Source organism: Pristis pectinata, chromosome 21, assembly GCF_009764475.1.
Source record: "Pristis pectinata isolate sPriPec2 chromosome 21, sPriPec2.1.pri, whole genome shotgun sequence".
Taxonomy (NCBI): domain Eukaryota; kingdom Metazoa; phylum Chordata; class Chondrichthyes; order Rhinopristiformes; family Pristidae; genus Pristis; species Pristis pectinata.
In genome coordinates, this window is record NC_067425.1 from 31,887,907 (window position 1) to 31,904,876 (window position 16,970).

The following is a 16,970-nucleotide window of genomic DNA, read 5'->3' on the forward strand; positions in this document are numbered from 1 at the left end:
GCAGGCCACTTCCACTGCTATGGGAATAAGTTAGCTGATCAACAAGCAAAACAAGTTGTCAGATACACTCAATAGCATCACAAGGTAAGATGTGAACAGGTGAAACAAGGAGAGATATTCTTCTCTAACTTGCAATTGATCAATGCAGTAACTCATCCCCTCCCAGTACCTGAGCCTGGAATCGGTGAGGTAGTTCATCAAAGCTGTGGGCATGACGGCCCAGGACAAATGAAAATGGACTGTGTAACTGGAACTGAACTCCAAAAGAGTCATGGAGATAAAACTAGCATCTCTAAACGTGCGCAGTGTGAAGCGATGGATACTGTGGGTTGTTTACCTGAGCAGACTGTCCAGACCACCTGGCAGAATGTCTCATCGCCAGAACTCACCAACAAGCACCAAGACCTCGTTTGGCTGGCGGTGAGAGGGGCCCTCCCAGTCAGATCCGTCCTGCATGGTCGGAACCTCACTCCCATAGCGAGGACTGCGCAGGGGACGAGATGGTCGCCCACCTCTTTGCGGGTTGTGGGTTTGCGAGGAGGGTTTGTTGAAAGATGCCTGGGTCCTTGTCACGTTTCATCCCCGGCAGCTGCGTAACAGCGGATTCACTGATCTACGGGCTGTTCCCGGGGACACACACAGAGACGGACATCAACTGCTGCTGCAATGTCACCAACTCAGTGAAAGACACCCATTGGTCTGCCTGAAACTTGCTGGTCTTCCAGCACTGCGAGATGTCTGTCGGGGAATGCTGCCGATTGGCACACTCCAGGCTGCAGGAGTACGTGATGAGGGGCACTGAAGCTGGGTGCAGCCAACATAAAAGGCTCGGTGGGGAAGGACTACAGTTTTGGGTTCTTCTGCCACAGGAGAGGGAGGGGCGGTGTCAGGCGAGAAAGCCCCCACATATTGTAAATACGGGACTGGGTAGCCCCCAGGGAGCCACACCTGTGGCATCGGTGCTGATTTTTTTATATAAAGAGGTAACACTAATGAATGTAAAGGCTTGCACTGTTTTATAATTGTACATCGTTTGTCTTTTATTATGAATAAAGTTTACCTTGGAATAAAAAGAAGATTCTATCTCAGCACGAGATTCTTTTTCCTGAATCAGTGCTGTCACCTGACACATTTTCTCCTGCCTTATCTCCTGTGTCCAGGAATATTAAGTGATCATTCCTGTAACCTTGGAGCCATGTTTAAATGATTACCACTGCATCATAAGCCATACAGCTTTCTGTGCATGCAGCTCATCAGGTCTCTTGCCACAGTTTACCCACATGCCTTTTAAACCCATCAGTGTCCTCCTTGCAGTCTTTGGCTGCTCCCAGGTTCTTTACATGAAAGAGTGTTGCTCGTCGACCTGTTGCACATAACTTTCAATAAGAACCATCTGCGGATGGCTTTTCCCCCAGCTCTGTGAAGATGGTTTCAGTTGAACCAGAGTTTAGATGCTAGAAGCTGGAGGGCCTTGCTCTGCAGCGCCACCTGAAATGTTCCTGTGAAAGCTACTTATGGAATCACATGCATCAGTGTGGTTTTCATACTTAAAAATATAGACAACCAGTTACTGCATTGATAACTTGCAAGTTAGAGAAGAATATCTCTCCTTGTTTCCCCTGTACACATCTTACCTTGTGATGATATTGAGTGTACCTGACAACTTGTTTTGCTTGTTCATCGGCTAACTTATTCCATTGCAGTGGAAGTGGCCTGTAGTATGTCCCGGGATTTGTGACACCTGTATTAATGGTCGAGTCAATAAAAATTCACAGATAGTCTTCCATGTGGACAAGTGTGGAAGTGGTTTTTCTCTATTCTGCTCAATTTCAGGAGCATCGGTTCTATTATTCCATATTTCTGTTATACTATTAACACATTCATTACATTGACCAGCATTTACATGAGAAGTTACTGGAACCAGGACATCAGCCATTTACAGTACTGGGTGGTGTGCTGCTGCACTTCTCCAGTGAGCTTTGAATTGGATAACTACAAATTGATAACAATACATACTTTCTTTTCATAAATGTGCGCCACGTTGGGCGCTATCTATGAAGTTATTGAGTGCATCCGTTCTCGAGTCCTAAACTCAAGCCAAGACCTTAAGTTTTATAGTTATAGGTGTCTATCAGTACCCTCTCTTTGGGGAGATTATACTGTATCAAAGACTAATTTACTTAACCATTTAGTCTCTTTTCTGAAGGGGTTTAGTAGTCAATAATCAGCATTTTGAGCGGTGGGTTCCCCCTCCCGAACAAGGAGGAGATGCCTCCAGCGAACAAAACAGATTAAACACACTTAATTTTTTTCAAATGGAGCACATTTATTTGAGGAGTAAATTCTAACAGAGATTGTAATTCTGCAAAGGATTTCCAAACACAAGTACAAACCTTACAAGCTAGAAAACCATACCAATGAGTTGCAGACGAACATGTCGTCCGTCGCAGAAAGGAGGATCTGGGAAGAGATCCTCCTCGGGTCGAGTTTGAGTAGTGGACTCTGTGTCTTCATCTCCGGAACTCCTCCCCACCTTTACTCCCTTCTAATGCTTGTATCATTTTTTGCCAGTCATCTAGTGACAACCTCATCTGCATGTGATGTTTTCACAACTGCATTGATCAGGTCAGATGGCTGGATCCTTCGGCTAACAGAGACAATGTTGTTCCTTCTGATTAGGTCGCACTCTCAGTGAAGTCACCAATAGGCTTCTCTGAGCCTGGACAGTGCTGTTTCCCAAGAGGATGGCTAAATAGTACTCGTTAAAAATTAACAATAAACATATTAATCTGAGAGAGTTTCTTTTGCTATGCGAAAACGCTGAGTTTAGTAAAATGTGAATATCCATCACAATCTGGCTTTAACACAGAGCCGATACGGGAGTCGACAGTATCGGATCCGAATCTGGCATCCCTGTAGCTCAACCTGGCATCCCTGTAGCTCAACCTTGGCTCATTTTCCAGGAGATGGAACGTGAATCGTTGGAGCATGGACGTGAAGAAGATGAAGAGCTCCGTCTTTGCCAGCTGCTCCCCCAAACACACACGATGACCTGTTGGGAGAGGGGCAGGAGTGATTATTGTCCCAAGAGAGGGACTGAAGATCACTGCCAGGTCACACTGATTGAACAACAATGGCTTGAAGTCCTAATATCATCTGCCTTATCCAACCCTGTGTAATTTCATACAGAAGTAGTGCACTTCCAGCCTTTATCAAAGTTAAGCAAATGTTTATTCTACTGATTGTCTTTAGTCAATATAAGATGTACTCTTCAGCACTGGGGTGACCATAAAGGCTTTCGGCAGTTACATTTAGAAGTTAATGAGGTGAATTTTACAAATCCAGCAATAAGCCATCAGCCTCCCTCTGCGGAGCGCGGGAGATGGAGCTGGATATCCACAACCGCAGCTCTGCCTTCTGGTACGTTTAATGATCCGCAAATCCCACCTTACCTGCAGAGAATGGGATGAAGGCTTCTGGCTTCACAAAGTTCCCATCCGAGTTGAGGAAGTGTCCCGGATTGAACTGATGTGGAGTCGACCAAATGTCTTCATCAAACAAGGTCGAGGAAAGATTTGGAATGACTGTTGTTCCCTAAAAGACATTGAAAGAGACATATTTATAACAGGCCCTCCAAGCAATGAGGAGGAGTCTTGTATTCTGGCCTTTAGATTCAGAGCTATGACTTGCAGTCCCAATGACCCATCATCAGCAGAAGATATTCAATCTAACTCTGCAGTACACTTCTTCCTCACTGCTACCTGGAGCATATGGTCTGTGAGCAATGCTTTGGGAGACCTGTTAGCACAAATGTAAAGAATAGAGCACAGGGAGACCCTCTGCTGCATGGAGCCAGGAGTCACTGAATGGCTGCCTCTAGGAGAGTTCTGCAGGAGGTAGTCAGTGGTGTGTTGGCTGCAGCAACAATCTCTGTATCATGCAGTAATGTCACAAGAAGTTTCACAGTTCCATGATTTAAGCATATAATGGAAGACATGTAAAGCCATATAAAGGTGTTCATTCACACTGGCACACTCTCTCTATCGCCCTCCCTCTTCCTCTCACTCAATCAGTCAGTTATACACACCTGAGGCACTCCGCCCACACTCCCTCGCTGTCGACCCTTCCCCCCACTAGGTGTTGCTGATGTCTGTGTTTACTGGGAGAGGGTGTCTTTGAGGGCCAACATCCTTGTGGGGTTGGTATATTGCAAAGTGTGTGTCATTCCACTAAATCGGGTTGTGTGCCTTGTAAAATAGCTCAGCTCCCATTTTACTGCATAATTCTGGGTGAACAACACACTGATATATTTCAGGTACTTCTGGATAACTTCACAATGGTTTGTAGGAAAGACCTGTGGGCAATAGCGCCCATTTGGCACACCAACAACTTCCAAAGCCCAATTTTTAGGTAACTGTGCTTTCAGACTCATCTGGCGTTTTGAGGGTCAGAAAAGGAGCTGAGCATTGAAGATTAACTCCAGATTGTACCTTAGGGATGGTGTAACCCATGACCTTGGTAACTCTGTAGGTTTGATGGGGTAGTGAAATTGGACCAATATTCCCTCAGCGTTGGATTTCATGGATAACAGCATTAGGGAATGGCATTTCCTCCCGGTCTTCCAGCTTTGGCCTTCGCTCCTTCCCAATCACTCTGTCAATCTCCTCGTGGACCTGAGCTGCAGAAACAAAACAAGAACAGAAATTTTGAGCTTCATTTGAAAGAAGGAACTTGTGTTTTAGTCGTCTCATTCATTCACCCAAGAACTCCCACAGAGTCTTATTGCTAAAAGAAATTTCGGCAATGTCGTCACTGTTGTATGTTAGAAAGTACACCAACCAATTTGTACATTGCAAGGTCCGATAAACACCAGTGGGATAAGTTCTTAGATAATGGGTTTTCATGAACTGTGATTTCGAAACCTGGTGCTGATAATTGGATCTTTAGCCTGAAAATTAACTGAAACTTTTCCTCATCACCTTCTTCTCCCTCTTTTGACACTGTTGAACTCTTTCTCCCCACCTTCCATCCACACCAGTGCACACTTGGTAATGGGACTGGCAAAGATGTTGTTACACTTACACTGGACATCTGGATGTAGCACCATGAAGAGCAAGCTCCAGTTCAGGGTGGTGGAGGTGGTCTCTGTACCTGCAGCAAAGAGGCCAATTACTCACGCAATCATCTTGCTCTCCAGGGAAATCATATTCGGTGTGTTCTTCATCTATGATGCAATTATGAAAACCAGCGTTAGTATGCAGAATCAAAGGTGATCATAGGAACAGTGCTGAAGTTCAGTCATCCTGCTTTAAAAGTGTCTGGAAACAGTATAATATACTGGTGAGGTGACAAATGAGCACTCAGTTGTGGCCAAGACATTCTAGGAGAGGATGGCTGCAGTTACAAGGAGACATTGGATAGGCTGGGATTGTTCTCACTGGAGCATAGGAAGCTGCGTGTGAAAGGGAAGGAATCGAGAGATTGGGATTAGCGGAGATGGGCAGAGTATTTTTAGATGGCGAGGGATTGAAAAGCGTGAGTGTTCAGAGGGAACGGTGTGCCCTTGTGAAGCTACGGACCAAATGTGGGGAAATGGGACATGTATAGATAAAGGTAATGGTCAGCATGGACGTAGTGGGCCAAAGGGTCTGTTCCTGTACTGCGCAACGCTATGTTGACTCACTAAAAGTTAAGCTGCTGTTAACATGCAAAGATATTACACGAGTGTTTGTGTAGAGACATTGTGTTCCAGTTATATTAGCACCTGGAATGTTGTGCAAGAGATCTGGCCTTGTTACCAAAGGCCAGGCAAACAATACTGTGTGTAGGGTGCTGCAGTTACCTTCCCTGGAAAAGGTTGGGAAATACAACCTGATGAGCCTCTAATCATCACCTACCTTCTCTTGTTCTGCTAAGAAAGCATCAGTGAAGTCCCTGATATCATGTGGATCCCATGATTCCTTATGCCTCGTGACTATATCTTGCAAAAACTGAATGATGTTCTCGTGATTTTGAAATATTTTGTTCTGTGTCCCTGGGAGGGAACACAGGAAGGGGAACGCATTCGCCAACTGCAACAGAGACAGGGTTTGAAATTCAATACATTCTTTTCCATTCTCTGATTTTTCTTAAAATAATAAACAAAAAAGTTAATTTTGACAGAAATACAAAATCAAGACAGGATGTGACGGGCAGAATTGGCAACGTCAGATCCAATAATCTGCTGTCTGTTTATTTGCCGCTGAGCACTTTGTGAAGGACACAAAGTTTCAGCTGACAGGATTGAAACATCTGTGATGTAGGGAGAGGGATATCTACTCTGTGTGTGTGTGTGTGTGTGTGTGTGTGTGTGTGTGTGTGTGTGTGTGTGTGTGTGTGTGTGTGTGTGTGTGTGTGTGTGTGTGTGTGTGTGTGTGTGTGTGTGTGGATGGATAGGACAAAGAGAACAGGGTGAACATATCAATTGATGGCTTCATTAACTGCTGTTCTTGAACCTGGTGGTATGGGACTTGAGGCTTCTGTACCTCCTGCCTGATGGTAGCTGCAAGAAGATGGCATGGCCCAGATGGCGGGGATCTTTGATGATGGATGTTGCCTTCTTGAGGCAATTCCTCTTGTAAATACTTTCAATGTGCCCGTGAGGTATTGGGCTGAGTCCACTACTCTCTGCAGCTTCAGACTGTATGAAGAGAATTGAATTTTCTAGAAGTGATATTTGATTCTTCCTTAGTGTGTGCAAACGTGTGGATCGAAAAGTAATTTCTGGAATGGATTGCTCAATCTGCTTGCCCTGGCTGGATGTTAAATAATTGGTCAGTCTTGTCCTGTGCTGTATGCATTGTGGCATCTTCCCCCCCACCCCTCCCTCCCCTCACCCTGCTATGTGCTTGCTGAAGAAATTTACAGGACAAGTTGTGAGGACAAGTTGGCTGCCTGATGTGAGAGAGAGAGGAAGAGAGAGAGAGAGAGCGAGAGAGAGAAAAAGAGAGAGAGAGAGAGAACAGCAGAAATGCCTGTCGAACACCTGGGGTGCCCTCAAGCACTGTGTAGAGCGGTTCAGAGTGGTTGAAAAGTATTCTTTGTATTCTGTCCTTCCTGTCGTTTTTTTGAAGTGGTTAATAAGTAGTTCTTGAATAATTCTAATGAAGTTGTTTTTGTAACGTTTAATGTGCATATAATTTCCTCCTTTGTTTGCAAATACCTCTTGCTACTGAGTCAGAAGAAGGAAAGAATTTTTAAAAATTCTCATTACATTTTCAGTGCATTCGAATTGCCGTACCAGACCATGATGCAACCAGTCAGGACATTTTCAACTGTACATCTCTAAAAGTTTGATAGAGTTTTCTTTGCCTTGCTAAACCTCCTTAACCTTATAAGAAAGTAAGGATGCTGCAGGATCATGGGGAACATGCCAGGGATATGTAGAGATGCAAGCTAGAAACTTACTTTATTGTCGATAGATATTCTTCTGTATTAAGGCATCGTTTCAACATTGCTCCTCTCTGATGCAGAGAAACGTGTTTTGCACTACTGGTTGTGTACCTGATGTGCCCCTTTATTGCTTTCCCTTGGGAGATCCAAACTATTGAGTAACATTTTAGGAGAAATCTACGCACGGCCTCAAGAAAACTGGAAGAGCCTAAAAGAAAGGAATCTAAAAGCACACTAAAATTAGGCATATGTTTGCACCAGAGTTGGATGCTACCAGGTTTAAAGCACGGTAAACTATGGACATTCTCAGTATAACAGCACTTGTAGAGCAAGTTGATCCAGAAGTTAAAGGTGAAGAGTTTGCTAAAGTGTAAATACAACTTGTTGATGTTTAACATGGATTTCAAATGAATATTGCCACAAAAGGATTATCCAAGTTTCACAGGCCGCTGATCATTGCACCAGGAGTGTTGCAGTTCGATCATAATCTTCAATCTGATATCTGAAGCTCTTGTCAAAAATCTTGTTACCATTACACAGCCGATTGCCAGAGGATGATCAATTATAATCTTTACTTCACTGACTTCAGGAAGCAATTGTGCTGAGGAGGAGATGGTTGAGAGCTTCAAGTTCCTCGGTGTAAATATCATCAAAAGTCTGTCCTGGTCCAACCCAGTGGATGCTACGGCCAAGAATTCTCTCTACTTCCTCAGAAGGTTAAGGAAATTCGGCATGTCCCCAATCACCCTCACCAATTTTTACAGATGTACCTCTGAAAGCATCTATCCAGATGCATCAGTGCTTGGTATGGCGACTGCTGTTCCAAGACCGCAAGAAACTGAAGAATTATGGACACAGCTCAGTCCATCGTTCAAAGTTTACGCTTCCAACTGCCTCGGGAAAGTATCCAATATAATCAAGGGCCCCTCCCACCCTGGTCATTCTCTTTTCTACCTTCTCCCTCTTGAATGGAACTCCCAATCTACCTCGTCAAGGCGCTTCATTTGTTTACCTGCGCTGAACTTTCTCTGTACCTGTAACACTATATTCTGTTTTCTGCTTTTGTTTTTACTACCTTGATGTAACTTTGGGTGGCATGATTTGTCTGGATGGCACGCTAACAGAAGTTTTTCACTGTACCTTGATACACGTGACAATAATACCAATATTACAGGGTAGGCTCACAAAGACAGATCTGGTTAAACAGGGTTGCATGCCATTCAACTCAACAGTAGTAATCTACTTCCATTTAAATTAATGAAAGGAAGTTTGGGCAAGTTGTCTAATTGCCAAAATTGTCTCCCTATGTAATTTACTCTCTGGACATTATCCAAGTGGTGTTGACAACTGTGGGATTGGCAATTTGAAATCAAGCCTTCTGCAATGCACGATAGATCTTTGTAAGATAGATCAACACCAGAGAGCGGTTGTGCATCCATTCACTGAGGATGTTCAAGACAGAGGTCGTAGATTGTTGGATATTTAAAGGAATCAACTGCAGGACAGTGCTGCTGTGTTGAAAGATCACCACGACACAATGAATAGTGCAGCAGGCACGAGGGGACGAATGTCCTTCTCCTGTTCTTAATTGATAAATTCGTATAATCTGAGGGGGAGCAAGGTGAAGCCTATGGTCTTCAGCCCGAGTCGCTTTCAGGAGATTTCGGTCCTTTCCCCTCGGCAGTCAAAACACTGAGAAACATCGAGAAACATTCAGGAAACATTAAAATACTCAATCCATTAACTGTTTTAAAAAATACAAATGTTAAAAATCAAAACATTTAAACATACTTGAAAACACAGAACAATTAAAAATAATTCTTTAAGATGTGATTTAGCTATAAATTATCTGCGTCCCACACAGAGTTATCCCTGAACTCAAATCGCGATGCTGCTCCTGTACCAGGGTTTAAACTGATCCCCTTGCTGGTGGTAACTCTGCAGGCTGCAGCTGCGCTCCAGAGAAACCCCAAGGAAAGTCCAGTGATGGAGTACGGCCAGGAAGCAGTGTTAATTCCCCTTACATGCTGCCGGAATCCTGAACTCACTGGAAGAACTCAGTGCAAACCTGCCAGCCTGTCCCATAAACTGGGGGACAATACGGAGTGTCGAGTTTAAGGAAACGGTGTGATGGGAAACAAGTAAGATGGAAAAGGGGAGGAGAGCAACCCAGATAACAAAAGGATCAGAAAAGGAAAGAGAGAATTGATTAACTGAACCAGAGGTAACCAACGGAGAGCAGATTCTGATGAAAAGTCACAGCAGTTTATCTCCCCAGATGCCGCCTGACCTGTTGAGTATTTCCAGCGCTCTGTTTCTTTCAGGCATCCAACTTCTGCAAGTGTTTACTTCCGCTTTGCCGCAAACTCCATCCCAGCCCGGAGCAAGAAGCAGAGAACTAAAAACGGGTATATTGAAGGGAGATAGGGAGCTAAGGGAAACTGGAGGATGAAAGGGAACAGGTGTAAAGGAGACAGAACTGACAGGATGGACCTGGGGGTGTGGACCGCACCCTCCTCCACGTCCTGGCGAGGAAAGAGTCTTTATTTAATCGTCTTGGATCATACACATGCAAATGTACCTCTTTTACCTTTACTGTTTTATTGGCGGTACGAGACTCGGTTTTTATTGGGCGTGCTTCTTAAGGCTGCTGATATGCTTTTCTTTAGGTGACACTGCTGTAGAGATAGACTAGTCCACTGAAGGATTATTGCAAATCAGGAGCTGGTGGATTAATCACTGGTACTGGTCAAGGGTGGGGAGAGGTGAGATTGCAGACACCCTGTTTCTTTATCTTTGGATTCAGGTGATCTTTGCCTTGTAGAGTTTGTTGTTGCAGTGGAGGAGATTGCAAAGGAATTCTTGCACCGTGAGGTCATTTTCTGCTTCTCCTACAGTGCTCTTGCTTTTGTGGTAAAACGGATTGGTTAGTACTGGACTTATTTCCAAATGATTATCTCCAGCATTTAGAACGTGAACAGTATTGGAGACTGAACTGACTTGGTTTATCTTTCCCTTTTGCCAATCTTCATTCCCCTACTCCACAAAATTCTGTCTGCAATGTGGAATAAACGTGTTCAAGTGTTTTGATGGTACAGATTTAATCAAATGTGATATGAACTTTAAGTTTGTTATTTTTATTACCTTGTCTGAGTGTAACGTGAGGAAGATTCCTAGATTTTATTTCTCAGACTTCTAGTTCAAATGTTAAAATTTGAGAACCTGCTTTCGTCGGCCTGTGGACAGCTCCAACTGTGGAACGGACAGCTTCAACTATACTTCCCATGCTCTAAGTTTTAAAAGGTTTGGTATGACATCAAGATGCAGGAAGCTCACCTGTCCCTTCTCAAATATTTGAGAGAGATCTGTTTCAGATTAGCATTATCATGTTTTTAAATATAAACTGATTTTCTCTCAGTTTTCCCAGTGTATTTGCTAATCTTTTATTACTGAAGCTTTGCGCAGGGGGAAATTAATCGAGGAGACAGCACTGAAATGTGTGTGGAGGGAATGCATGGGAACATCAAATATCAGTTTGACTGGATCAGGCTTCAATCCAGATGGATTTCTCGGAAAATTTGAAAAGTTGGTGCCTAATCCAGGAAAGAATTCCCTGAGTGTCGTGAAGTGACATCACTCCAGATTGGAGAAACAAAGGGACTACAGATGCCGACATCTAAATGAAAAACACGACGACGCTGGGGGAACTCAGCAGGCCAGGCAGTATCCGTGGAGAAAAGCAGGCGGTCAACGCTTCGGGTCAGGACTCCTCTTCAGAACTGAAGATAGGAAAAGGGGAAGCCCGATATATTGGAGGGAAATACAGAGCAGTGCTAGGTGGACAAAAGAGGGGAGGCAGGGTGGGCACAAGGTGGTGACAGGTAGATGAGGTGAGAGATAGTGATAGGCAGGTGCGGGGGAGGAGGGGAGTACAGGTCCACCAGGGGATTGGTCATAGGTAAGGAGAGAGACGAATAAAAGGCTAGGAAAGGGAAGAAGAGAAGAATCATGGTGGAGGGTGGGGGGCGGGTGGTGTGTTGGGGTTTAGAGGGGGTGGGGATTACCTGAAGTGGGAAAATTCAATCTTCATGCCATTAGGCTGCAAGGTTCCAAGAGAGAAAGTGAGGTGCTGTTCCTCCAGTTTGCGCTTGGAATTCTCCTGGCAATGGAGGAGGCTGCAGACTGTAAGATCAGTGATGGGATGGGAGGGGGCAGTTAAAGTGACAGGCTACGGGAAGATGCAGGTCGCGGTTACGGATAGAACAAAGATGTTCTGCGAAATGGTCACCTAGTCTGCGTTTGGTCTCACCATTATAAAGGAGGCCACACTTGGAGCACCAAATGCAGCAGATGATATGAAGGGAAGTGCCGGTGAATCTCTGTCTCACCTGAAAGGAGTGCTTGGGTCCCTGCATGGAGGTGATGGAGGTGGTGTAGGGGCAGGTGTGGCACCTATGGGGGGGGCAGTGCAAAGTTCCCAGGGTGGGAGTGGGATGGGTGGGGTGGAGGGGCAGGAGTGAATGAGGGAGTTGCAGAGAGAGCAGTTCCTGTGAAAGGCAGAAAGGGGTGGGGAGGGGAAGATATGCTTAGTGGGGGGGTCCCGTTGGAGATGGCGGAAGTGGTGGTGAATGATGTGTTGGATACGTAGGCTGGAGGGTTGAAATGTGGGGAGAAGGGGCACCCCATTCCTGTTGGGTCTGGGAGGGGTGGGGGTTAGAGCGGAGCTATGGGAAATGGCAGAGATACGGGTGGCAGCTCTCTCAACCACAGTCGGCCGGAAGCTCCGGTCAGATAAGAAATTGGACATCTCGGATGTCCTGGAGTGGAAAGCCTCATCATGGGAGCGGATATGTTGGGGGTGGAGAAAAGGAGAAAAAGGGAGAGCGTCCTTGCAAGAGACAGGGTGGGAGGAGCCGAGATCGAGGTAGCTGTGGGCATCAGTGGGTTTGTAGAAGATAACAATGGATAAGGAATCTCCTGAGATGGAGACGGAAAGATTGAGCAAGGAGAGAGAGGTGTCAGAGATAGTCCAAGTGAATTGGAGAGCTGGGTGAAAATGAGTGGTGAAATTTATGACACTGTCAAGTTCCGCATTGGTACAAGTGGTGACACCAATGGAATCGTTGATATAGCAGAGAAAGTTGAGGAATGGGGCTGGAGTCGGCTTGGAACAGAGACTGTTCAATGTAGCCAATGAGAAGGTAGGCATAGCTCGGGCCCATGCGAGTGCCCATAGCTACACCTTTTTGGAAGGCAGAGAAGTTGTCATGATGGTGAACGGAAGTACATAGCGACTGGACGTCCATGGTGAAGATGAGGTTGTGCGTGCTGGAGAACTTAAAGCTATGGAAGAGTTGGAGAGCGTGTGATGTGTCACAGACGTAGGTGGGAACAGATTGGGGCAGGGTGAACAGGATAGTGTCCAGGTAAAAGGATACAAGCTCCATCAGGCAAGAGCATTTGGAGACAATTGCTTTGCTGGGACAGTCCTTCCTGTGGATCTTGGGGAGAAGATAGAAGCAGGCAGTCCTAAGTTGTGGGACTATCACGTTGGTAGCTGTGGGGGGAGATCTCCCGAGGTGACGTTGTCCGTGATGGTGCGGGAGATCACATCCCGGTGGTCCTCGGTGGGGTCATAGTTCGGGGTAGGGTAGGAGGAAGTGTCCGAGAGTTGGTGTCTGGCCTCTGCAAGGTAGAGATCAGTGCGCCAGACTACCACAGTACCACCAATGTCAGCTGGTTTGATGAGAATGTCAGGGTTGGTGCAGAGGGAGTGGGGAGCAGACCGTTCGGAAGGGGTGAGGTTGGAGTGGGTGAGGAGGGCAGAAATGTCAAGAGGGCTGATGTGGCACCGACAGTCGGCTATCAAAAGGTGCAGCGAAGGTAACAGGCCCGGTGGGGGTGTCCCGGTGGAAGGAGAGGTCTGGATGCCCTGCAGATTTGGCTTCATGTCTCAACTGCATTGGAGGTGGTGGCAGCAGTATTGCAAAAACTGAGATTTGTGTAAAAAAAACTGGATCAAAAGTAGAAGTTGCGGAGTAAGAATTCAGTTATATTGTTCTTGATCAGAAGTTCCAGGGGCGGCCCGGTAGCGCAGCGCTGAGCGCGACACTATTACAGCGCCAGTGATAGGGGTTCAATTCCCGTCGCTGCCTGTAAGGAGTTTGTACGTTCTCCCCGTGTCCGCGTGGGTTTCCTCCGGGTGCTCCGGTTTCCTCCCACATTCCGGAGACCTACAAGTAGGTTAACATGGGTTGAAATGGGTGGTGCGGACTCGTTGGGCAGGAAGGGCCTGTTACTGTGCTGTAAACAAAGTTTTTTTTAATGTGTCCTGTATCAGAAGCATTTGTTTTACATGGCAGAATTTGTATTCATTTGAATCGCTTACAGGAATAGATTGTACAATAACTAACTGCTCAATAACAATTTCAATATGTAATGTAGCTATAGCATTTCAAATTTAAGTAGCAATGACATTTCAGTTCTGTGCATGCTTTGTGCCGATTTCTGGTAATGTGACTGAGTTTTGTTTTAAAGATCTGATTTTAAACCTTTAATGTGAAAAAATACACCTGTCCAACGAACCATCATAATATGGCTAACCATCCCTTTGAATCCACGGATGCTATTTGATCCACTGAATTCTTCGGTCAGTTAAACTGAAAGTCAGAGTCATACGGCACGGAACTTTTGCTTTGAGTCAAATAGTTTGGCAAACAGGATTATTTCTACAGTTGAAAAACAGCTGAAATACTCGGGTGCAGGGTCATTAACATGAAACGTTAATTCTGCTTTTCTCTCCACAGATGTGTCCTGACCTCCGTTTTTCTGGCATTTTCTGTTTTTGTTTTACATTTCCAGCATCTACAGTTTACGTTTGCCATGATTCACGGGTTAGTAGGTAACGTGGGTCTAACTGGGCGGCGCTGCCTCATTGGCCCGAAGAGGCCTGTTGCCTTGCTCTGTAAAAAAAGTTTTAAAGTTCACTCGACAGCAGAAGAGAAACAAACCGGGTTAAAGGTGTCCCCGGGGTGAGGGACCCAGCTCCCTCACACAGACTCACCCTCTCCCAACCTTTACCTTTGCGAATGACACGTGAGGGTTGCTCAGGTCCACTTGCAGAATGTTGCCGACGAAAGGCAACCCCCGGGGCCCGGGAGGGTAGTTCTCACACGTCTTCCGCCTCTTCATGAAGTCGAAGACCAGGCAAAAGACGGCGCAGAACACGGCCAGCACCGTGAAGCTGTCACAGAGCTTGGGCAGGAGGTGCGATAGAGCCGCGAACACCATGTTCTCCAGAGCGGGGGAGCAGTGAACAAACGGCGCACGGTCGGTGAGGAGACCCCCGCACTGAGCCGACACACTCACACACTTGTGCCCTGGAGACAAGAGGCTGCAGGAGCTGGAATCTGGAGCAGAAAAGGAAACAAAACGCTGGAGGAACTCAGCGGGTCGGGCGGCATCTGTGGAGGGGAACGGACACTCGACGTTTCGCACCGAGACCCTTCCCCTGGGCTGAAAGAGCAGAGGGGGCAGAGTCGGTATAAAGGGGTGTTGGGGGAGGTGGTGCAAGAGCTGGCAAACGATAGGTGGATGCTGGTGAGGAGGAGTTAAAGGACAGATGGAGTGGTGGGAGGGAGGGAGGGAGGGAAGGGTGGAGATAGCGGCAGAAGCTCGGAGGTGATAGGTGGAGGCAGGAAAGGGCTCTGGATGGTGGGATCTGCTGGGAGTGGAAGGTGGAGCCTGGAACCCAACGAGGGGAGGGGGGAGGGGGGTGTAGGGGCCAGGGGAGAGAGGGGAGGGGGGAGGGAGGGGAGGTGGGTGGAGAGGGGAAGGGTTTGGCGAGGGGGATAGGGGCTGGTGGGAGAGGTAGGCGGTAGGAGAGGGGGTTGAGGGGAGGTGAGGGAGGAGGGGGAGGGCGGATGGGATTGGTGGGGGGGAGGGGACAGCGGCTGCAACGTGTGGGTGCTGGGCAGAGGGAGTGGGCGGAGGAGGGGAAAGAAATTCGGGAACAACGGACGGGAGGGGGGTGGGTTGGGTGGGTGCAGGAGGAACTGGGGAGATCAGGAGGAGACAGAATGAGCACAGAGGGCGAGCATTTTGCCTAAAATTGGAGAAATCAATATTCATCTCTGGTTTGCTCCTTATCTTCTGAGTTCGTGGTCTGGAGCCACGGGGACGCGGACGGGTCTGACCGTGTCTGGGTGAGCCCACCCCCACGTCTTGAATTTGCAACCTTCTGGAAGATAATCCAAACACTGACTTCTCATGGACCATTCAACACCTCGGGTCTTGTACTAGCTCCACTTAAAATAATTCCAGCGAGTTCCACTCCCCTGCCCTCTCGTTACCCCGCAAATCTCGTTCCTTTCTGATCCTCCCGAACTCACGTTAGATCTTCACTTCCAAATCTGCTCCCACTCCCTGCCCTGGCGGTGCACCCAGAGCCTTCCCTCTCCCGGCATAAAACCGTCACCAGTGCCTGATCTCCGGCATCTTGTGTCCCCTGGTGCCTGACCGATGGCAACAGTTTCTGGTGGTCCATATAAGGGTGTGTGTGTGTGTGTGTGTGTGTGTGTAACGCGGGAGGTGAGCTGGGTGTGGGCAGTGAGCGAGGTGGGTGCCGATCCGAGTGATGTTTGTCTTCCCCTGGCGCCCGGTGGGAAAGGCTGACCCGGGGGTTGTTTGGGTTCGGCTGAAGGTGCCGGACAGCGCAGCGGACACCAGGACAGTGAGGAAATGCAGATGCAGGAAACACTCAGCAGGTCCGGCAGCGTCTGGTGAAAGGGCCTTCTGGGAGGTGGGGATGGGAGGGGGTGAGGGTGGGAGGAGCGTGAAGGGGAGGGGGAAGGCAGAAGAGGTTAAACTGTGGCAATAGAGCTGATGAGCTGCATGCACAGAAGGCTGTATGGGTTATGAAGCAGTGGTAATCAAATACACACGGCTCCAAGATTACAGGAATGATCACTTAATATTCCTGGACACAGGAGATAAGGCAGGAGAAAATGTGTCAGGTTACAGCACTGATTCAGGGAAAAGAATCTCGTGCTGAGATAGAATCTCCTTGAGAGATCAAAGAGAGAATCCATTTGCTCAAGTGTGAAGGGAGCCATGACGTGACTGGGGAGATTCCTGAGACCACCACATAGTGAGAGGGAGATGGAGGAGGAAACCTGGAAGGACATTGCACGAGTGTAAAGATTGGTGATATTGAGGGGCTTCAGTTACCGCCGTATTGATTGGAATATCGTCAGAGCTCAGGGAAGGGTTTCCAAACCATGGTCAGGAGCATTTCCATGATCAGCATGTGGTTAGACCAATGAGGAAGGAGACGTTTCTGGGCTGAGTTCTGGGAGATGGAAAGGGCCAAGCGGAACACATGTCAGTGTTACCACCAGACTTAAGGACAGCTTCTACCCCACTGTGATAAGAATATTGAACGGTTCCCTTATACAATGAGATGGACTATGACCTCACGATCTACCTTGTTGTGACCTTGCACCTTATTGCACTGCACTTTCTCTGTAGCTGTGACACTT

General features: G+C 47.0%; 1 pseudogene; it reads right to left on the reverse strand.

Annotated features, from left to right (window-relative positions):
* Positions 1-2,330: 2,330 nt before the first annotated feature.
* Positions 2,331-14,985, reverse strand: LOC127581507 (cytochrome P450 2J6-like; annotated as a pseudogene).
* Between the last annotated feature and the right edge of the window lie 1,985 nt (positions 14,986-16,970).